This window comes from Salmo trutta, chromosome 35 (genome assembly GCF_901001165.1).
Source record: "Salmo trutta chromosome 35, fSalTru1.1, whole genome shotgun sequence".
NCBI classification, from domain to species: domain Eukaryota; kingdom Metazoa; phylum Chordata; class Actinopteri; order Salmoniformes; family Salmonidae; genus Salmo; species Salmo trutta.
In genome coordinates, this window is record NC_042991.1 from 15,069,967 (window position 1) to 15,094,377 (window position 24,411).

At 41.4% G+C, this 24,411-nt stretch overlaps 1 protein-coding gene across 5 annotated transcripts in view; it reads right to left on the minus strand.

The window, feature by feature from the left end:
* Positions 1-24,411, minus strand: part of LOC115174669 (disheveled-associated activator of morphogenesis 1) — a 133,567-nt gene that overhangs the window by 81,643 nt on the left and 27,513 nt on the right. Inside the window, exon 2 of one of the 5 annotated variants that reach the window (XM_029733430.1) lies at positions 21,002-21,156. The exons of 2 other annotated variants lie outside the window; for them this stretch is intronic. The gene's annotated coding sequence lies outside the window, so the exon portion shown is untranslated. Of the gene's footprint in view, positions 1-6,448; positions 6,809-21,001; positions 21,157-24,411 lie in introns of those variants that run through there. 2 more of the 5 variants (XM_029733432.1, XM_029733428.1) reach the window with 2 other exon arrangements.

Consider the following 24,411-nt stretch of genomic DNA (forward strand, 5'->3'; position numbering starts at 1 on the left):
AGTCTCGTGTTTTGGAGAATTTTGTATTGCCAAAACGGTTTAAAATGGTCCACTGGCTCCCTGCGGCAAAATTTGTATTGGATGTTACATTTCAAGAACCCGCCCGTAGAAGCGGTGCTGGGTGTTATGTGCGTCACAAAATCTGGAAGATTGTCCTTACAAAAACGAAATAAATAGCAGTGGGAGAACCTATTCAAGTAAGTAAATACATTTTTTAAATGTAAAAACAAGATGTATTATTAGCTAGCTGGCTACAGTAGGCCACTTACTAAGCTAACTCAAATCAGCTGCTAGCTAGCTAACTATACACACGGTTTAACTAAGTGAATTAAATGTCATCAGCTAGTTAGCTAGCTAATAGGTAGTTCTTTTGATGTAATCATTGTAAATTATTAACAGTCTCTAAATGCATTTGTAGATAACAGCCGTCTAAAAGGGTGAGATTGCAGCTCCAGCTGTCAGTAAAGTGAGGGTGTAGGCTACAGGATACCCTTACAAAAGAAAGTTGCAGTCAGAGTGCAGTATAATTGCAGTATGCTGCAAATACTGCATACAAAACAACTTTTTTTACTGCAGCAATTTTGTAGTGTAACTGCAGTTACAGTGCAGTAGAACTGCAGTACACTGCATTTCTTCTGCAATTACTGCGCCCAAAATGCCAGTCGACTTGCAGTTACTGCACTTTTACTGCAGTTTCGAAACTACAATTTTTTTTGTATGGGTAAGGCAGGTAATTTTGTGGGAGGACATTATGAAAAGATTCTCCAGTTACAGTCCCTAGAGGGGAAAACTTTGAGTACGGAGAGATCCAGTAATAGCACTGAAATATTATGTTGCTATCTAATTGTAGTATAATGAAGCCTGTTTCTTTGTGACGTTTTCTGTCCTCCTATGGAAAGCTGTGACAGCCTGTTTGCAGATGAAGAGAGTAGTCCCAATAGATGTCTCAAGAGACTAAGAGTATATCCTATATGCCATGGGTTATATGTATAGGCCTACCTATGTAAGCAAATGCTGCTCGGGTCTGCAGGGTTCTGTTTTAGCCCAGCAATAACACACCTAATCCAACTTATTAAAACTTATGAGTGTGCTATTGCTGGGCTGGAATAGAAGTCTGTTCACCATGTAGATCAGGGATCAGTGGAGCAAGGTTGGCCACTGCTGGTATGGACTTTTTTTTTTGTTCACCTGAAATGATGCCTACATGTTATTTCTCAATTATCTATTGTTGTTTAGACTAAGATATGTTATTATCTTTCCATAAAAGTTAGCTTATTTGTACATTTTGAAGTGATGAAGTGTTGATTCTTTGAAGTTAAGTGTTTAAACTTGTTTGAATTGTTCAACAAATTATTCAAAATGAACTAGTGTCAATGTTGATCAATCAGATCACAATCCTGCAATAAAGTGGGGAAGGGATTGTCTCTAATGTATGTGTTTCTCAAATAAACATTTCATTTTTATCTAGTTGTAAGATCTCAACTCTGTTTTATTTGATTGTCACCCTCTCTCAGTATTAAGATATGGCAATCCATTTTGCAGCTTATCATATGGCATGCATTGCCAATGCAGCCATAGAACTACAGTATTATGGCATTACTGGGCCTCTCATCTGAAGCAGAGAATAGCTAAACTCAGTCTAAATGTTGAGCTATAGGTTCTCGATTTAAAATAACACCAGTAGACAATGTATTTGAGGCAAACCATACACAGCACGTGTTGACATACAAAATTGTTTAGTGCAAATCCAACCCTTGTAAATGAAGTACAGGTAGCTTAGCGGTTAAGAGCGTTGGGCCAGTTACCGAAAGGCCGTTAGTCGGCTCGTTGATTCGAACTAAGTGAAAAAAATCTGTCGGTGCCCTTGAGGAAGGCACTTAACCCTAATTGCTCCTGCAAGTCGCTCAGGATAAGAGCGTCTGCTACATGATTCAAATATATTAAAAAAATAAAATATGGAGATTAGCATTACAGATGACATGAGGTTCATCTTATTTTAGCAATGTTGCTTGCAAAAAGGTTGCAGTTGTTCCCCATTGACAACACATGGTTGATCTATGTATCACTGACCCTGGATAAACTACCGACTGGCCTAACACAGTTAAACTTTTAGTTAAATAATATGCTGTTTTTATAAAAATGTTGTTGGCCTTATAATCGTGAGAGAAATTGAACTAGCTAGTAGCTAGCTAGTTATACCTACAGTTGAAGTCGGAAGTTTACATACACCTTAGCCAAATACATTTAAACTCAGTTTTTCACAATTCCTGACATTTAACCCTAGTAAATATTCCCTGTCTTAGGTCAGTTAGGATCACCACTCTATATTAAGAACGTGAAATGTGAGAATAATAGTAGACAGAATGATTTATTTCTGCTTTTATTTCTTTCATCACATTCCCAGTGGGTCAGAAGTTTACATACACTCAATTAGTATTTGGTAGCATTGCCTTTAAATTGTTTAACTTAGGTCAAACGTTTCAGGTAGCCTTCCAAAAGCTTCCCACAATAAGTTGGGTGAATTTTGGCCCATTCCTCCTGACAGAGCTGGAGTAACTGAGTCAGGTTTGTTGGCTTCCTTGCTCGCACACACTTTTTTAGTTCTGCCCACACATTTTCTATAGGATTGAGGTCAGGGCTTTGTGATGGCCACTCCAATACCTTGACTTTGTTGTCCTTAAGCCATTTTGCCACAACTTTGGAAGTATGCTTGGGGTCATTGTCCATTTGGAAGACCCATTTGCGACCAAGCTTTAACTTCCTGATTGATGTCTTGAGATGTTGCTTCAATAAATCCACATAATTTTCCTCCCTCATGATGCCATCTATTTTTGCGAAGTGCACCAGTCCCTCCTGTAGCAATGCACCCCCACAACATTATGTTGCCTCCCCCAGGCTTGTGTTCCTCGGCTTGCAAACATCCCCCTTTTTCCTCCAAACATAACAATGGTCATTATGGCCAAACAGTTGTATTTTTGTTTCATCAGACCAGAGGACATTTCTCCAAAAAGTACGATATTTCTCCCCATGTGCAGTTGCAAACCGTAGTCTGGCTTTTTTATGGCAGTTTTGGAGCAGTGGCTTCTTCCTTGCTGAGCGGCCTTTCAGGTTATGTCGATATAGGACTTTACTGTGGATATACATACTTTTGTACCTGTTTCCTCCAGCATATTCACAAGGTCCTTTGCTGTTGTTCTGGGATTGATTTGCACTTTTCGCACCAAAGTACATTCATCTCTAGGAGACAGAACGCGTCTCCTTCCTGAGCGGTATGACAGCTGTGTGGTCCCATGGTGTTTATACTTGCGTACTCTTGTTTGTACAGATGAACGTGGTACCTTCAGGCGTTTGGAAATTGCTCCCAAGGATGAACCAGACTTGTGGACGTCTGCAATGTTTTTCCTGAGGTCTTGGCCGATTTCTTTTGATTTTCCCATGATGTCAAGCAAAGAGGCACTGAGTTTGAAGGTAGGCCTTGAAATACATCCACAGGTACACCTCCAATTGACTCAAATTATGTCAATTAGCCTATCAGAAGCTTCTACAGCCATGACATCACTTTCTGGAATTTTCCAAGCTGTTTAAACGCACAGTCAACTTAGCGTATGTAAACTTCTGACCCACTTGAATTGTGATACAAGTGAAGTGAAATAATCTGTCTGTAAACAATAGTTGGAAAAATGACTTGTATCATGCACAAAGTAGATGTCCTAACCGACTTGCCAAAGTTTGTTAACAAGAAATGTGTGGAATAGTTGAAAAACGAGTTTTAATGACTCCAACCTAAGTGTATGTAAACTTCCGACTTCAACAGTAGGTAGCTTACAAGTAGTGATTGGACGGGGAAACAGTTACATATCGGAATATTATTTTAGCAATATCACAATATTATTTTTGCAGTAGTTGGCACCATAACTCCAGTATTTTTCCTCCATAGCTTGTTTTCCATCTTCTTTTCAAATTCTGAAGCCAATTTGTTTTCAGCACTTTTATCTCCATGACTGATCAAAACTTGTTCTCATGACTCTCTCTTGTACCTCCGCAGCAGACATGTGGCGAGCAATATGTTTAGAACATCATATCGCAGTATCGAAACGCAATACATATAGAATCTTGAGAACCGCAATACATATCATATCGGCAATTCCCAGCCCTAGTGTGCACCCATGACTCCAAAAATGACTGTTCTCCTAAATTCCTTCACTTTAAGCAAACATTAAAACTGCATTACTTGACATGCCTCTAGAGATTCATTACAAGCAAAGTCCTCCAGATATTAAAATTCCAATGCAGAGAGACAATAGTCTATCCTTTCCACACTCCCCGAAGACTTAAACAGGGGGGTTGCTTGTTGTCACAATGTCTTCATGACATATTTCATAGGGTTTTCTTAATATAGTTTTTGGCAAAGGACCACCTTAAACAAGGCCATAACTGTAAGATTAGTGCAAATAGTAGGGAAGGACATTAGTGTCCTAACATGCTTGGTCAGGTGGGTGTCATCCAGGCAGTGTGTTTGTCCTGGCCAAAGGGCCTATGAAGGGAGAGGGCAAAAAGGAAAGAGAAAGAAAACAGGTGGAGTCAGGGGGAATCCTTGGAGCTTTGAACTGGACCCTTAGAAAAGCTCACAAATTGCTCATTTGAATCCCAAACAACATATTCTCTGGTTTTCCAATCCACTAAACTGGACACCATTCATGCAACTATTGAGCACTATTTCAAAGCAATTCTGTGTACAATACATAGGCAGATCCAGGGGAGAATGACTGCCCCCTCTCATTGAAGCCATAGAAGTTCAAGACCTACTGCGGTCCTGCAGTTATTGTTAGCAGAAAACAGGATCTTCATTGTCAATCTTTGTGTAAATAAAAAAAAAATGTGCGAAGACAATCAAGGTACCAATAATTGCTTCTAATACACCAGACGCATGTCCTTGAACAGCTTCTTAAAAATCGCACACGGAAGTTATAAGGATAATTTAGTTAGCCTGCAGTACCCGGTTGGCCTTCAACTAGAGTTACTCAGTGAGAGAAGCCAGCACTGAGATAGCCTGCAACATCACTTCCTGGAGTAGCTCAAGCTGTGCATGTTATGTCTCCATGAGACACCATCTTATCCTGCAATGTACAGTTTCAAACGGCAGAATCCTCACGATGCCTCAGTTGCCTTGACAACGCCAGCTGGGTGACTAGTTAAAGCTTTGTGTATTATTTAAAATCTCATATTCCACATATTGCCTTTTCTTTAATCCTCCGTTTGTTGTCATTTGTGGGGAGAAAAGTTATTTCTTCCAAATTCGCCAGACAAAATCAAACACAGCTTTAAGGATTCAAAGCAAATTGGATTTGAGAAGGCAACCACTCCCTAAGCAGAGGCCACGCCTACATATTGGCTTAAAAACTAGTAAAGGTCTAATTCTCTGTCATATCTCACACGAAAGTATGGATGTTTAGTATCTTACTTTAAATGTTTTGATGGGGTTTTAAAAATACCCCCAAAATGGATAGATGTACTGTCTGGATGGATGGACTGATGAGTTCTAGGAACTGCCATGACAACCAGCTTGGGGATCCCACTCTCATACACACACACAGCTTAACATTACAGACTGATGGGGCAGGGGCAGAGGAGGGGAGGTGAGGAGAGGGATGGAAACCAGAGGAAGGGCTGCACACACATTGGAGCTAGGTCACACAGGAGTCTGCACCACCATTCTCAACTGTTAGTGAAAGGGATTGAAACTATCTCGCCATGTTACATCTACGTAGGCATTAAGTTGAACTATTTGTTCCTTGGATTTGCTGCATCTCCTATGGGCATGTTGATAAAGCAACATTAATTGAGAGAGACCATATGAAGAGTGGAAAATAGCATGCCTGGGAGAGAGACCGCTTGAAGAGACTTCTCTTTTCAAGGTGACTTTCCATTTCATTGACCTCCTTATCTGCATTGCCCCCCCCCCCCCCCCCGATAAAAACACACACACACACACACACACACACACACACACACACACACACCTCTGCTCTAAGGCTGCATACTCTGATACAGAAAACTGAGGTTGGAGCATTTTTGTCCCGCCGCCTCAGCACATCTCTAGACGAAGCTTGTCATTACGGGGCATTCCCCCGCATGCAGAGGAGAGATCTCTACATTACGAACTGCCCAAGGCACCCCCCCCCCCACAAACCGCCACCTCCCAATTAATTATACAAGCAGTCACACCTCCCAGCGAGTGGAATAACACACTGAGTGAGATAGCCAACTGAAGGGTTAACAGTCCATCAAGGCCTACACCCCTCGCAGAGGTAACAATCACATGCTGGCATCACACCATCCTATCGGCAGAGATAACAGACAGGCTCGCTGACTGGACAATGCTCAACCCCATTTCTCTCACTTCATTACGGGGGAGAATGGTGGGATATCAAATTTAGCATTTTCTTACCCCCTATTGAAGTGAGTGAGAGAGTTGCTGTATCCCCTTTAAGAGTCCACGCTGCTGCAGTATCCAGTTTTGCACACGCACATTACTACAGAGCTGCTTCCATCACAGCTTACCAGCGAAAGACTGTTTCTGGGAGCCGTCAGTATCCAGGTAACACACTGATTGGATCTCAGCACATGATTAAAAAGCCTCAAGTGACAAAATTCCCCAAGGGTTGTCCACAATGAAAGGGAGGAAGAATATAGGCCAGCTCTGGTTGGATGTATTCCCAGAGCCCGGTTTGTGGGAGGTTAACAGCACACAGCAAAAGAAGACGTTCCTGATCTTCCCCAAGCCGGCCGGCAAATGCAGCCTCTCCCTACTATTCCTGAGAATTTGCGAAAACAAATGGTCCATCCCTGCCTCGCTACGTCATAATCTCTCTCCCTCCCCTCTCTCGCTCTGTTCCACCAGCATGCTGTGGGGGCTGAGGGTAAAGGCACAGATGTTACTGGCTTTAGACCACACCCCTTTTCAACAGCCAGAACCATTATAGGACTCAGGCAGTTTAACTCCCTTATGGTTTGCTAAAGTGTTTAGGGTTTGTTTAGAGAAGGGTTGTGAGAAAACGAAGCCTAGGTGTGAGCCTGTGTGTGTGTGTGTGTGTGTGTGTGTGTGTGTGTGTGTGTGTGTATGTGTGTGTGTCAGAGTGTGAGCAAGAGAGTGGAGGAGAGAGGACTGAGTGTCAGTGAGGGAGTAAAAAATATAGCAATAGATAATGTTACTAAATAATGTGGATGGGTATGTACGTACACTACTGGTCAAAAGTTTTAGAACACCTACTCATTCAAGTTTTTTTTTTCTTTATTACTATTTTCTACATTGTAGAATAATAGTGACAAATAGAATAATAGTGACAAATGATTTTCTTTTTTACTATTTTATACATTGTAGAATAATAGTGAAAACATAAAAACCATTAAATGGCATAACCAAAAGTGTGTCAAACAAATCGAATTATATTTTATATTTGAGATTCTTCAAAAAAGTAGCCACTCTTTCTTTACCTTGTTGACAGCTTTGCACACTCTTGGCATTCTCTCAACCAGCTTCATGAGGTAGTCACCTGGAATGCATTTCAATTAACAGGTGTGCCTTCTTAAAAAGTAAAGGAAAGAAATTCCACAAATTAATGTGTTTGAGCCAATCAGTTGTGTTGTGACAAGTTAGGGGGGGGGGGGTGGTATACAGAAGGCCTATTTGGTAAAAGACCGAGGCCATAATATGGCAAAAACAGCTCAAATAAGCAAAGAGAAATGACAGCCAATCATTAGTTTAAGACATGAAGGTCAGTCAATACGGAAGATTAAGAACTTTGAAAGTTTCTTCAAGTGCAGTTGCAAAAACCATCAAGCGCTATGATGAAACTGGCTCTCATGAGGACCGCCACAGGAATGGAAGACCCAGCGTTACCTCTGCTGCAGAAGATACGTTCGTTAGAGTTACCAGCCTCAGAAATTGCAGCCCAAAGAATTGCTACAGAGTTCAAGTAACAGACACATCTCAACATCAACTGTTCAGAGGAGACTGTGTGAATCAGGCCTTCATGGTCAAATTGTTGCAAAGAAACCACTACGAAGATGAGACTTGCTTGGGCTAAGAAACACCAGCAATGGACATTAGACCGGTGGAAATTTGAGTCCAAATTTGAGACTTTTGGTTCCAACCGCCGTGTCTTTGTGAGACACGGTGTGGGTGAACGGAAGATCTCTGCTTGTATATTTCCCACCGTAAAGCATAGAGGAGGGGGTGTTATGGGGTGATTTGCTGGTGACACTGGCAGTGATTTATTTAGAATTCAAGCCACATTTAACCAGAAAGCTACCACAGTATTCTGCAGCGATACACCATCCCATCTGGTTTGCACTTAGTAGGACTATCATTTGTTTTTCAATAGAACAGTGACCCAACACACCTCCAGGCTGTGTAATGGTTATTTGACCAAGAAGGAGAGTGATGGAGTGCTGCATCAAATGACCTGGCCTCCACAATCCCCCGACTTCAACCAAATTGAGATGGTTTTGGATGAGACAGCAGAGTGTCGGACCGCAGAGTGAAGGAAAAGCAGCCAATGAGTGCTCAGCAGATGTTGGAACTCCTTCAAGACTGTTGAAAAAGCATTCCAGGTGAAGCTGGTTGAGAGAATGCCAAGAGTGTGCAAAGCTGTCATCAAGGCAAAGGGTGGCTACTTTGAAGAATCTCAAATATATTTTGATTTGTTTAACACATTTTTTCTTACTACATTATTCCACGTGTTATTTCATAGTTTTGATGTAGTCACTATTATTCTACAATGTAAAACATTTTTAAAAATGAAGAAAAACCCTTGAATGAGTAGGTGTTGTAAAACTTTTGACCGGTAGTGTATTTGGGATCATTACACACACACGCTAGCGGAACCCTTCCTCTACAGAGGTTCCTTCTTTGGACAGGTTGTTGTTTTAATTAACTGTAAACATGCTTTTGGCATGTCAAAAAGTGCCCCCGGGACCAAAAATGGCTCCCTCTTAAGAACAGAACAAAATGGTAAAGAAAACTATTACCATAAGGACAATTCCAGCAGTATGGATAGAGCCAAAAAGTTAAACGTTTATGGTTTCACTGTCCAAATACATATGGTGGGGACTGTACATGTGCCTATACCACCAACCTATTTTCTTCATTACGCAGTCAACTTTATAAGAAACAGTTTGGGACAGCTGTGAGTGGCAAAACAAGCTCTGTGAGCCTGCCCCCCCCCAACAAAATATGATTGAAAAAAAGTGTTGTTTGACACTTGGCATCAATAGGGTGAAAAAATGTAATCATACAATTTCCTACATACCCTGTTATAAAAAGAGAGCAACTCAACAATATATACAAAGTATGTGGACACCCCTCCAAATTGGTGAATTCGGCTATTTCAGCCACACCCGTTGCCGACAGGTGTATAAAATCAAGCACACAGCCATGTAATCTCTAGACAAACATTGGCAGTAGAATGGCCTTACTAAAGAGCTCAGTGACATTCAACGTGGCACCATCATAGGATGCCACCTTTCTAACAAATTTCTGCCCTCCTAGAGCTGCCCTGGTCAACTGTAAGTGTGGTTATTGTGTAGTGGAAACATCTATGAGCAACAACGGCTCAGCCGCCAAGTGGTAGGCCACACAAGCTCACAGAACGTGACCTGCTCCAGGTCATGGCGATTGCGTCTTCCGTGGTAGGTGAATTGGAGAGGGTTGAGTATGTCGGGGAGGGACGGGAGTACGCTTGGGGCAGAATGTACACAGCTTGAGTTGGGGGTCAATTACATGTCAGTTCCAATAGGGGACCCTACAGTTCAGTGTATCAAATCGGAGGGCCTGCTGTCCGGACCTCTGGCAGTCTATGGGGGTACCACTGGGTTAAATTCTTGGGCCAACTCTTTTCTCTGTATACATCAATGATGTCGCTCTTGCTGCTGGTGAATCTCTGATCCACCTCTAGGCAGACGACACCATTCTGTATACTTCTGGCCCTTCTTTGGACACTGTGTTAACAACCCTCCAGACGAGCTTCAATGCCATACAATTCTCCTTCCGTGGTCTCCAACTGCTCCTAAATACAAGTAAAACTAAATGCATGCTCTTCAACCGATCGCTGCCTGCACCTGCCCACCTGTCCAGCATCACTACTCTGGACGGTTCTGACTTAGAATTTGTGGACAACTACAAATACCTAGGTGTCTGGTTAGACTGTAAACTCTCCCTCCAGACTCACATCAATCATCTCCAATCCAAAGTTAAATCTAGAATTGGCTTCCTATTTCGCAACAAAGCGTCCTTCACTCATGCTGCCAAACTTACCCTCGTAAAACTGACCATCCTACCAATCCTCGACTTCGGCGATGTCATTTACAAAATAGCCTCCAATACCCTACTCAACAAGCTGGATGCAATCTATCACAGTGCCATCCATTTTGTCACCAAAGCCCCATATACTACCCACCACTGCGACCTGTACGCTCTCGTTGGCTGGCCTTCGCTTTATAATCGTCGCCAAATACATTGGCTCCAGGTCATCTACAAGACCCTGCTAGGTAAAGTCCCCCCTTATCTCCGCTCACTGGTCACCATAACAGCACCCACCTGTAGCACGCGCTCCAGCAGGTATATCTCTCTGGTCACCCCTAAAGCCAACTCCTTCTTTGGTCGTCTCTCCTTCCAGTTCTCTGCTGCCAATGACTGGAACGAACTACAAAAATCTCTGAAACTGGAAACACTTATCTCCCTCACTAGCTTTAAGCACCAGCTATCAGAGCAGCTCCTAGATCACTGCACCTGTACATAGCCCATCTATAATTTAGCCCAAACTACTACCTCTTCCCCTACTTTATTTATTTTATTTAGCTCCTTTGCACCATATTATTTATATTTTAACTTTGAACTTTCTTCAAATAACAAATCTACCATTCCAGTGTTTTACTTGCTATACTTTATTTACTCTGCCACCATGGCCTTTTTTGCCTTCACCTCCCTTATCTCACATCATTTGCTCACATTGTATATAGTCTTATTTTTTTCTACTGTATCATTGATTGTATGTTGTTTTACAAAAACACAGTAACACATGGAGTATGTTGTCGAACTGCTTTGCTTTTTCTTGGCCAGGTCGCAATTGTAAATGAGAACTTGTTCTCAACTTGCCTACCTGGTTAAATAAAGGTGAAATAAAATTAGGGCCGAGGAGACTGCGTGGCAGGCTGACTACCTGTTATGCGAGTGCAGCAAGGGGCCAAGGTAACATTAATTTATTTTAACTAGGGAAATTGTGTCACTTCTAGGGTATATGCAGCAGTTTGGGCCGCCTGGCTCGTTGCGAACTGTGTGAAGACTATTTCTTCCTAACATAGACAGCCAACTTCTCCAAACGGGGGATGATTTAACAAAAGCACATTTGCGAAAAAAGCACAATCGTTGCACGAATGTATATACACACATACATATATTAAATCTCACACACACACACACACACACACACACACACACACACACACACACACACGTTTGTGGTCACTTAGAAATTTCCTTGTTTTTAAAAGAAACGCATTTTTTGCCCATTAAAATGCGAGAAATTGCCAAGAAACTGAAGATCTCATACAACGCTGTTTACTACTCCCTTCACAGAACAGCACAAACTGGCTCTAACCAGAATAGAAAGAGGACTGGGAGGCCCCGGTACACAACTGAGCCAGAGGACAAGTACATTAGTGTGTCTAGTTTGAGAAACAGACGGCTTACAAGTCCTCAACTTGCAGCTTGATTAAATAGTACCCCCAAAACACCAGTCTCAACGTCAACAGTGAAGAGGCGACTCCGGGATGCTGGCCCTCTAGGCAGAGTTGCAAAGAAAACCCATATCTCAGACTGGCCAATAAAAACAAAAGATTAAGATGGGCAAAAGAACACAGACACTGGAGAGAGGAACACTGCCTAGAAGGCCAGCATCCCAAAGTCGCCTCTTCACTGTTGACGTTGAGACTGGTGTTTTGCGGGTAGTATTTAATGAAGCTGCCAGTTGAGGCGTTCCTCAACGTAGCCTATCTGAAAAATCTTTCCAGCTCTCTCCCTTTTGATAACCATTCCGCATGAAAGGGTTAAAAAAAATAATAATAATAACCATTCTCTGATCCGGTGGAAAAGTCATAAAATAGGACTACCTGATTACTTCTTATCCCTTGCGCAAATAGCCTACAGCTTTGTCTGTCTGTCCGGAGCTCACTGGCGCAGGAAACTGAGGGCCCAGAATATTTTATGCAACTTTGCGAGCACGGGCTTCAGGGCTGGACCAAGTTAATACCATGTTTCAAGTTCCTTGCAGACAGGCCATGGGTAGCCAATGTGATTTATAGGATATTTATTTTTAATTAGGATATTTTCTACCTGCGGGCTGCAATGTGTTTTTATTTGTTGGCTTTAATGGTTTGTTTCCCTCAATCTACACACAATACCAAATAATGACTAAGCAAAACCAGGTTTTTAGAAATACCTTATTTAATAAATAAGTATTCAGACCCTTTGTAACGTGACTCAAAATTGAGCTCATGTGCATCCTGTTTCCATTGATCATCCTTGAGATGTTTCTACAACTTGGAGTCCACCTGTAGCAAATTCAATTAATTGGACATGATTTGGAAAGGCATACACCTGTCTATATAAAAAGGTCACACAGTTGACAGTGCATTTCAGAGCAAAAATCAGCCATGAGGTCAAAGGAATTGTCTGTACAGCTCTGAGACAGGATTGTGTCGAGGTACAGATCTGGGGAAGGGTACCAAAACATTTCTGCAGCATTGAAGGTCCCCAAGAACACAGTGGCCTCCATCAGTCTTAAATGGAAGAAGTTTGGAACCACCAAGACTCTTCCTTGAGCTGGCCGTCTGGCCAAACTGAGCAATCGGGGGAGAAGGGTCTTGGTCAGGGAGGTGACCAAGATTCCGATGGTCACTCTGACAGAGCTTGAGAGTTCCTCTATGGAGATGGGAGAACCTTCCAGAAGGACAACCATCTCTGGCCAGACGGAAGCCACTCAGTAAAAAGTCACACGATAGTCCGCTTGGAGTTTGCCAAAAGGCACCTAAAGTACTCTCAGACCAGGAGAAAACAGGATTCTCTGTTTTGATGAAACCAGGATTGAACTCTTTGGCCTGAATTCCAAATGTCATGTCTGGAGGAAACCTGGCACCATCCCTACGGTGAAGCATGGTGGTGGCAGTATCATGCTGTGGGGATGTTTTTCAGCGGCAGGGACTGGGAGACTAGTCAGGATCGAGGCAAAGATGAATGGAGCAGAGAGCTCCTTGATGAAAACCTGCTCCAGAGCACTCAGGACCGCAGACTGTGGTGAAAGTTCACCTTCCAACAGGACAACGAAACTAAGCACACAGCCAAGACAATGCAGGAATGACTTCGGGACAAGTCTCTGAATGTCCTTGAGGGGCCCAGCCAGAGCCTGGACTTGAACCTGATCGAACATCTCTGGAGAGACCTGGAAATAGCTGTGCAGTGACACTCCCCATCCAAACTGACAGAGCTTGAGAATGGGAGAAACTCTCCAAATACCAGTGTGCCCAGCTTGTAGCATCATATCCAAGAAAATTCGAGGCTGTAATCGCTGCCGAAGGTGCTTCAACAAAGTACTGAATACTTATGCAAATGTGATGTTTCTTTATAAAATGTGCAAATATTTGTTAGGGAGTATTGCGTGTTGATTGATGAGACATTTTGTTTTATTTAATCCATTTTAGAGTAAGGCTGTAATGTAACAAAATGTGGAAAAAGTCAAGGGGTCTGAATACTTATTTGGTATTTTATTAGGATCCCCATTAACTGTTGCAAAAGCAGCAGCTACTCTTCCTGGGGTCCACACAAAACATAATACAGAACATCAATAGACAAGAACTGCTCAAGGACAGTACTACATACATTTTTAAAAAGGCACACTTAGCCTAGATATCAATGCATACACACAAACTATCTAGGTCAAATAGGGGAGAGGCGTTGTGCCATGAGGTGTTACTTTATCTGTTTTTTGAAACCAGGTTGTGCTAGTAGCAATATAGTCATGTAACCGATGTACCTAAAGCAAAGGGCATGTGTTGAACCAATGGATAACACAAGGAGTTATCTTGTTCTGGGATGCCGCCTCTGAAAAGGGCCGACTGCAGCTGGAATAACACACAGGTCCGGTTTCATGGAGAGCGGCCCTGACTCTCTCTGGGCTTCTGCTCTGCAGTGTGAGGGGCAACTAACGATCCGGGAGGAGGGGGTAAAGTTCCATTGAGTAAAGTCTGATATGTGCCCTGCCTCTGAACCAAGTACACTTAACCACTAAACTATGTGGGGGTGTGCATCATGTGTGGGGGGGTTCTACATAAAAGCCCAGTTGTCCCATTCCAAACCAAAAGGAGTGGTGAATTCAGGGATGGGCCGTATCCACAAATTCCATCAATACAGCCCCCCTAATTTGGGAGCATCGTGATCACAAATTAAAAGCTTGGCGTAGAGAGGGTTGTGTTAAGAGGGGTGGGAAGGCCTAAGGGCCTTGTAATTTCCGCCTGGCATCACTCCGGACACCCCACGAGGAGCCTTGCCACGCATTTTGTCCTGTAATCTACCCTGAATGCCACTGAACAACTGGAGCTGTGAAAAAAAGGGCCGCTATCTCGCCAAGGCAGGGAGCACCGCTTTTTAAATCTGGGATCCAAAACAAAAAGGAGAAAAGCAACTGCTCCTCCTGTTCGTGGTCAAAATAGCATTTTATTCCATGCAGCTGTCTTTTGAACTTCAAAAGAAAGATAAAGTGAGAATGGGAAAGAGGGAGCGATTGAGAGTGGGAAATATGAGTAGAAGAGAGGGGAGGGAGCTTGTGTATTTAACTTTCAGAGGATCCCAGTCTATTTGCATTGGTGGTCACCTCAAAAGGTTTTAGGCTTTCCTGATTGTCCTCTCCAACTCAGAGGACAGCCTTGGCAAAATCTGGATTCTGCTATCTGATATAGGGACGTGAAATACTTTCCAGTTGAACTGCTTAATCTAAATAATTAACAAGGTTGTTATTGAATTTGTTCTCAATGACTTACCTGGCTAAATAAAGGATGAAATCAAAATCAAATCAATGAACCAATTCTAAGCTGGCAAGGTACATCAACCACACAAAACATACTTAGTGCCTGTCTGGCTCGCACATTATGTTTCAAAAGAGACGTCCTTCCATGGGAGCTTTGCTTGATGTGTTGTGCATTAAGGAATTCCAAACTTTTAATGGGAGAAAGGAAAGAGCAAGGCAAAGGGCTGCAGCTGTTGGGGAACGTGCTTGCACTGGATTTATGGAATTTGGGGGTTAACAGTTCTGGTTTAGGGCCTAACTTGTTGATCCCCCCCAGATGTGCCTCAATGCTATGAAGAGCTCAAGCAACCATTGCTGATTTGTGGAGAGAATGAGAGAGGGCAGACAAAAAGACTATCATAACATGTACTTGATCCTCAGCCAGATCTCAATTAAGAATTCATGGGAATTTAGGCCTATGCATATCCTGAGAGATATAATAAAGCAATAAGGCCGAGGAGGTGTGGTATATGGCCAATATACTACGGCTAAGGGCTGTTCTTATGCACAATGCAACGCAGAATACCTGATACAGCCCTTAGCCGTGGTATATTGGCCATATATTCCAACCCCAGAGGTGCCTTATTGCTATTATAAACTGGTTACCAAAGTAATTAGAGTAGTAAAAATAAATGGTTTTGTCATACCGTGGTATACGGTCTGATATACCTTCGGCTGTCAGCCAATCAGCATTCAGGGATCGAACCACCCAGTTTATAATCAAGTATTGGCCATAGTAGGAAATTGATCGAATGGCATGACTCCTTTTTTGACTAGACAGACATGGGCTATCAAAATTGTACTTTAGGAGGCTAAAACAATATGGCTGTATACATGTCATGTGATGATAAAACAAGTTTCTGGGTGTAAAAGCTCACTGACAGAGTGACCACTGATTGATGCTGTCTCGATGGCCTCTTGGCTTGACCACTTAATACCACCATGCAAATGCTCTCTGTTCCAATTCCTACTCTAACATGCAGACCACACCACTTGCGTCATGTGCGCGAGCATTGCAAAAAACATGAACACATACATGTTCATACACATACATGCAGTATATACCCACGTGGGTGATTGAAAAATGAACTAAGGTCCACACTCCGGTAGGTTGTGGTAATGCTGTAAAGTTTGTTGCCAACCGCCATATAAAGTCCAAAGAAGAAAAAGAAGCCTTAAGGATGGAGGAAAGACGACGAGAAACTAATTCAGTTTACCGTTTTATCTGTGGATTAATTGTCGGAGTTGAGGAACTTGTGCATTTCAGGTAAAATAACAACCCAATGTTTATATACCAGGACAAATTAGCTAGCAACAGTAAGCTAGCTAGCTACATTTCCATAAATGTTTAATGCTTTTTGACCTGTCCCCAAATTAATATAATTGGTTCACAGTTTGTTTTGATATTTCAACCTGCATGTCCTGATTGATTTTGTTCACCCACACCAGAAGCAATGTGTGCGCGTCCGGTTTGGTCAGCATGTCTCACACACACACACACACACACACACGTCCTGCACCAGAGGACAGACACCTCACGATGTGCCTCTGTTTTAACAACACGTCTGGCACAATTGTAGTTGAAGGGTTAAAGCGGGTGAGGGGACAGGGTGGGAAAAAAACACATACGCTACCGTTCAAAAGTTTGGGGTCACTTAAAACCTCTCTTGGGTATGTGGGACGTGACCGTCCCACCTGCGGGACACACTATTCAACAGCCAGTGAAATAGCAGGGCGCCAAATTCAAAAGGACAAAAATGTCATAATTCAAATTCCTCAAACATACAACTATTATATCCCATTTTAAAGATAAGATTCTCGTTAATCCAACCACATTGTCCTATTTCAAAAAGGCTTTACGGAGCAAGCATAGCATTAGATTATGTTAGTACATCACCTTGACAAGAAAAACCAAACAGCCATTTTCCAAGCAAGGAGAGTCGTCACAAAAACCAGAAATACAGCAAAAATTAAGCACTAACCTTTGATGATCTTCAGATGGCACTCATAGGACTTCATGTTACACAATACATGTATGTTTTGCTCGATCTATAAAATGGTGTAAAATAGTCCTATGTTTGAGAAATAGAAATTATTAGATTTGTGGTTTTGAATATGGCGCTCTGATTTTTCACTGGCTATTGTCAAACTCGGCGTCGTAAGAGGTTTTTAACATAAATCTTCAATAATATTCCAACCGGACGATTCCAATGTCTTCAAAAATGTAATGGAACACAGCTACCTCTCACGTGAATGCGCGCCACTGAACTCATTCTTTTCTGAGTCACCAACTTCCCGGCCTTCTCGTTCGCTCTCTGTTCACTGTAAAAGCCTGAAACAACATTCTAAAGACTGTTGACATCTAGTGGAAGCCTTGGGAAGTGCAAAATGAACCCTAAGTCACTGTATACTGTAAAGGCAATCACTTGAAACAACTACAAGCCTCAGATTTCCCACTTCCTGGTTGGATTTTTCTCATGTTTTTGCCTGCCATATGAGTTCTGTTATACTCACAGACATAATTCAAACCGTTTTAGAAACTTCAGAGTGTTTTCTATCCAAATCTACTAATAATATGCATATCCTACCTTCTGGGCCCGAGTAGCAGGGAGTTTAATTTGGGCACGCTTTTCATCCAGAATTCTGAATCCTGCCCCCTACCCTAGAGAAGTTAAAAACGTCTGTTTTTGAAAGAAAAGCACTTTTTTTTGTCCATTAAAATAACATCAAATTGATCAGAAATACAGTGTAGACATTGTTAATGTTGTAAATGACTATTGTAGCTGGAAACGGATGATTTTTTAACGGAATATCTACATTTATAAGCAACCATCACTCCTGTGATCCAATGGCACGTTGTGTTAGCTAATCCAAATGTATCATTTTAAAAGGCTAATTGATCATTAGCAAACCCTTTTGCAATTATGTGTTAGCACAGCTGAAAACTGTTGTGCCGATTTAAAGCAGCAATAAAAAGACTAATTGAGTATCTGGAGCATCAGCATTTGTGGGTTCGATTACAGGCTCAAAATGGCCAGAAACAAAGTACTTTTTTAAAACTCGTCTTTCTGTTCTTCTTCTGAGAAATGAAGGCTATTCCATGCGAGAAGTTGCGAAGAAACCATAGATCTCATACAACGTTGTGTACTACCCCCTTCACAGAACAGCACAAACTGTCTCTAACCAGAATAGAAAAAAGACTGGGAGGCCCCGGTACAGAACTGAGCCAGAGGACAAGTACATTAGAGTGTCTAGTTTGAGAAACAGACGCCTCTCAAGTCTTCAACTGGCAGCTTGATTAAATAGTCCCTGGAAAACACCAGTCTCAACTAGAGGTCGACCGATTAAATCGGAATGGCCGATTAATTAGGGCCGATTTCAGGTTTTCGTAAATCGGACAAGGGTATTTTTGGACACCGATTTGGCCGATTTATTTTTATTTTAACTAGTCAAGTCAGTTAAGAACAAATTCTTACTTTCAATGACGGCCTAGGAATGGTGGGTTAACTGCCTTGTTCAAGGGCAGAACGACAGATTTTTACCTTGTCAGCTAGGGGGTTCAATCTTGCAACCTTACGGTTAACTAGTCCAACGCTCTAACCACATTGCGCTCCACGAGGAGCCTGCCTATTACGCAAATGCAGTAAGAAGCCAAGGTAAGTTGCTAGCTAGCATTAAACTTATCTTATAAAAAACAATCAATCATAATCACTAGTTAACTACACATGGTTGATGATATTACAATTTTATCTAGCGTGTCCTGCGTTGCATTTAATCGATGCGGTGCGCATTCGCGAAAAAGGACTCCCATTGCTCCAACGTGTACCTAACCATAAACATCAATGCCTTTCTTAAAATCAATACACAAGTATATATTTTTAAACCTGCATATTTAGCTAAAAGAAATCAGGCAATATTAACCAGGTGAAATTGTGTCACTTCTCTTGCGTTCATTGCACGCAGAGTCAGGGTATATGCAACAGTTTGGGCCGCCTGGCTCGTTGCAAACTAATTTGCCAGAATTTTACGTAATTATGACATAACATTGAAGGTTGTGCAATGTAACAGGAATATTTAGACTTAGGGATGCCACCCGTTAGATAAAATACGGAACGGTTCCGTATTTCACTGAAAGAATAAACGTTTTGTTTTCAAGATGATAGTTTCCGGATTTGACCATATTAATGACCAAAGGCTCGTATTTCTGTGTGTTATTATGTTATAATTAAGTCTATGATTTGATATTTGATAGAGCAGTCTGACTGAGCGATGGTAGGCACCAGCAGGCTTGTAAGCATTCATTCAAACAGCACTTTCGTGCGTTTTGCCAGCAGCTCTTCGCAATGCTTCAAGCATTGCGCTGTTTATGACTTCAAACCTATCAACTCCCGAGATTAGGCTGGTGTAACCGATGTGAAATGGCTAGCTAGTTAGCGGGGTGCGCGCTAATAGCGTTTCAAACGTCACTCGCTCTGAGACTTAGGAGTGGTTGTTCCCCTTGCTCTGCATGGGTAACGCTGCTTCGAGGGTGGCTGTTGTTGATGTGTTCCTGGTTCGAGCCCAGGTAGGAGCGAGGAGAGAGACGCAAGCTATACTGTTACACTGGCAATACTAAAGTGCCTATAAGAACATCCAATAGTCAAAGGTATATGAAATACAAATCGTAGAGAGAGAAATAGTCCTATAATAACTACAACCTAAAACTTCTTACCTGGGAATATTGAAGACTCATGTTAAAAGGAACCACCAGCTTTTATATGTTCCCATGTTCTGAGCAAGGCACTTAAACTTTAGCTTTCTTACATGGCACATATTGCACTTTTACTTTCTTCTCCAACACTTTGTTTTTGCATTATTTAAACCAAATTGATGTTTTCTAAATATAAAAGTTATATTTTTTATTTATTTTAAAATCGGCCGATTAAATCGGTATCGGCTTTTTTGGGTCCTCCAATATATCGGGATCGGCGTTGAAAAATCATAATCGGTCGACCTCTAGTCTCAACGTCAACAGTGACGAGGCGACTCCGGGATGCTGGCCTTCTAGGCAGAGTTCCTCTGTCCAGTGTCTGTTCTTTTGCCCATCTAAATATTTTATTTTTATTGGCCAGTCTGAGATATGGCTTTTTCTTTGCAACTCTGCCTAGAAGGTCAGCATCACAGAGTCACCGCTTCACTGTTGACGTTGAGACTGGTGTTTTGCGGGTACTATTTAATCAAGCTGCATATCGGGTCATTCCATGTCATTTCAGCAAGCCTTGACACCCACCATCTCAGATTGTTCTGAAATTGTTTCTGCAGTTAGACAAGATAAGAATTCCTGTATCATTATTTTGTTTAATTATAATTTCATTGTTTAAGTTCATTGATTGCACCCATATTGCCCATTTTAATTGATTGGATTCATATAATATTAAATATAGTACCCAACATCCGATTTGGACTAGACTTCTTCCCAACAATGATTAAAACATAAGGAATAAAAAATTTTTTAAAAACAGGCAAGCCACAGACGGTTCCCCCAAACCAATCCTATCCCAATGGCCAGTGTCAGTTCTCTATGTCTGAAAAATAGTATGAAGCTGTGGCTTGGAGTATTGTTTCTTCATACTAATGTTGTGGAAAACTCTATCCAAAGAGTAGGAAGAGATTATTGGAGAATAATAATGAACCTTTAATCAAGCAGCTGCAGGGGAGATCAGGGAAGACACTCACAGCGGAGATGGTTGCATGTCCCTCATATCGGGAGGTGATAATACAATTATATTGTTTACATAAGTTAGTTTATACAAGAAACAGTTCTAGAACACAATGGCATTAAACTGCATTTCTTAGACAGCCCCCTCATCACAGAACATAAACATTTAAAAATTACAACAGCTTACCTTTCCCTTTCCCCAAATGTTGCCACCACACTATGTAATGTATTCCCAGTGAACCTAGTGACTGTTTAGGAACAATCTGAGATGGTGTCAAAATCCTCTTTCTTGAGCTCCTTTGAGGTGGAACAACCCAAGCTCAAAGTGTGTCACATTTAAATCTGAAAAACAAGAGGCAATGAGGTGATAGTAAATATACTGTCTCTTCTTCATAACCTCTACTTCACCAGATTCACAAGACGAAAATCAAGACTAATAATTTTGGGACAGCTGGTCACAAAATTCTGCATGTTTTGTTTTTATGAGGGAGAGAGAGGTGGAGGAAAGGATATTGGGAGGATGTTGATGAGGCCACCCGCTGTGTAATAGGATAAGTCTCTGATGTACTACACACAGAAGTGCATACACAATAGCACACACAATCTACATTATGCCTCGCAGAAGGGCTGGGCAGTATACCATATTTTACGATATACCGGTATTGATGTATGGACTGGTTTTGGGGTTTTTACTTTACCTTCTATAACGGTATTTGAATGTTTGGTTTGTTAAATGTGATACACCGTGTGTAATGTCAATTTTTATAGTTTACTCCTCGCTACTTCAGTCATCGCTCTCGCTCTTCATGCCACTTTCTTTCCACAGACCTAGCCCCGCACCTCAAGGAACACATTTGTTGTTCCTCGACCACAAGATACTTGCGTTCAGTATGTATGGTTAATGCAGCACATGCAACAAATGTTGATGACAACGATGCGGTTTTCACTTTGCTTCTTAATATAAATCCACTAGAGCTCTATAATTACACTATTAGTTTGTGTTTATTACATCTTCAAATGGATAGTTTGTCTTTTCTTAGCAAGTTGGGCCTAAATCATGATAAACGGCTAATGCTAATCGCTAGTTAGCTGGCTGGCTAGCTGGCTAATAAATGTACTGAGTCAGAGCAAACTGGCTATACAGCCTGATAATACCAGCGATGGTGTAGACCTAAATCAGCATGTGGTTTGTGCAACGGTATCTTCTAAATCAAAAGAGGAATTGGCGAAGCATCAATATGTTTGCTACATGAAGCAGCTAAGAGAAAACATTCAAATGTAGCCAAAGATTATAGGGTTCCCTGCCACAATAACTCCTCCCTGGCATTTATCCATTCATTGTCATGTCAAACACTGTATTCAAAGTGTCCACTATTATATTCCAACTAGAAGTCGACCGATTAATCGGAATGGCCGATTTCAAGTTTTCATAACAAAACGGTAATCTGCATTTTTGGACACCGATTGTGGCCGATTACATTGCACTCCACGAGGCGACTGCGTGGCAGGCTGACTACCTGTTACGCGAGTGCAGCAAGAAGCCAAGGTAAGTTGCTAGCTAGCATTAAACGTATCTTATAAAAAACTATCTTCACATAATCATTAATTAACTACACATGGTTGATATTACTAGTTTATCTAGCTTGTCCTGCGTTGCATATAATCGATGTGGTGCCAGTTAATTTATCAGTGAATCACAGCCTACTTCGCCAAACGGGTGATGATTTAACAAGCGCATTCGAAAGAAGCACTGTCGTTGCACCAATGTGTACCTAACCATAAACATCAATGCCTTTCTTAAAAATTAATACACAAGTATATATTTTTAAACCTGCATATTTAGTTAATATTGCTTGCTAACATGAATTTCTTTTAACTAGGGAAATTGTGTCACTTCTCTTGCGTTCCATGTAAGCAGTCAGGGTATATGCAGCAGTTTGGGCCGCCTGGCTCGTTGCGAACTGTGTGAAGACCATTTATTCCTAACAAAGACCGTAATTAATTTTCTAGAATTGTACATAATTATGTCATAACATTGAAGGTTGTGCAATGTAACAGCAATATCTAGACTTAAGGCATGCCACCCGTTAGATGAATTACATAACGGTTCCGTATTTCACTGAAAGAATAAACATTTTGTTTTCGAAATTATAGTTTCCGGATTTGACAATATTAATGACCTAAGGCTCGTATTTCTGTGTGTTATGTTATAACTAAGTCTATGATTTGATAGAGCAGTCTGACTGAGCAGTGGTAGGCAGCAACAGGCTCGTAAGCATTCATCCAAACAGCACTTTCGTGCGTTTGCCAGCAGCTCTTCGCTGTGCTTCAAGCATTGAGCTGTTTATGACTTCAAGCCTATCAAGTCCCGAGATTAGGCTGGTGTAACCGATGTGAAATGGCTAGCTAGTTAGCGGGGTCCGCGCTAATAGCGTTTCAATCGGTGACGTCACTCGCTCTGAGACCTTGAAGTAGTTTTTGTGGAGCGATGGGTAACGATGCTTCGAGGGTGGCTGTTGTCGATGTGTTCCTGGTTTGAGCCCAGGTAGGGGCGGAAGCTATACTGTTACACTGGCAATACTATAGTGCCTATAAGAACATCAAATAGTCAAAGGTATATGAAATACAAATGGTAGCGAGAGAAATTGTGCTAGAATTCCTATAATAACTACAACTTAAAAGTATCATCACATTTCAAAAGGTGTAACCAAGAAAAGGATCCCGCACTGTAAAATAAACAGCAATGGTAGAGAAATGAGGGAAGGGACACATGATTCTGAAAGAGAAAGGCAGAGAAGGATAAAGACCTATATAGAAGAGAGGAGAATGAAATAAAAAAGTAAATGGGGAAAGTGAGGTGGGTTAATAGAGGGAGAGAGAGGTCTTGCCTACTACACTGAACAAAAATGTTAAACACAACAATTTCAAAGATTTTACTGAGTTACAGTTAATATAAGGAAATCAGTCAATTGAAAAAAATTAATTACGCCCTAATCTATGGATTTCACATGACTGGGAATTCAGATATGCAAACACTTTTCCCGCATGCCAGTGGCCTTTTATTGTACCCAGCACAAGATCCACCTGTGTAATGGCCATACTGTTTAATCAGCTTCTTGATATTCCACACCTGTCAGGTGGATGGATTATCTTGGCAAAGTTCTTTTTTTGAGAAATAAGCTTTTTTGTGCGTATGGACAATTTCTGCCATCTTTAATTTCAGCTCACGAAACATGGGAACAACACTTTAAATGTTGCGTTCATATTTTTGTTCAGTATATTTACTTAAAGCTATTTCTACTTTTTCAGTTTAAAAACCAGGAAAAGGTTTTAATTTGGACAAGGTTGTCTAAAATAGGGAAACCACTCCACTGCCCATTGTGCCCCCTACTGCTGGTCAGGTGTATTTATATGAATAATAGGTATGCTGTGCAATTAATAGATTTTAATTTCACATGAATGCAATGGTTCATTTTTAAGGTTAGGGAAAAGTGCAGTGAATAGTGTCACTTTTAAGGATGTCAATATAAATGAATATTTTTTTTTTTTTTTACCTTTATTTAACTTGGCAAGTCAGTTAAGAATAAATTCTTATTT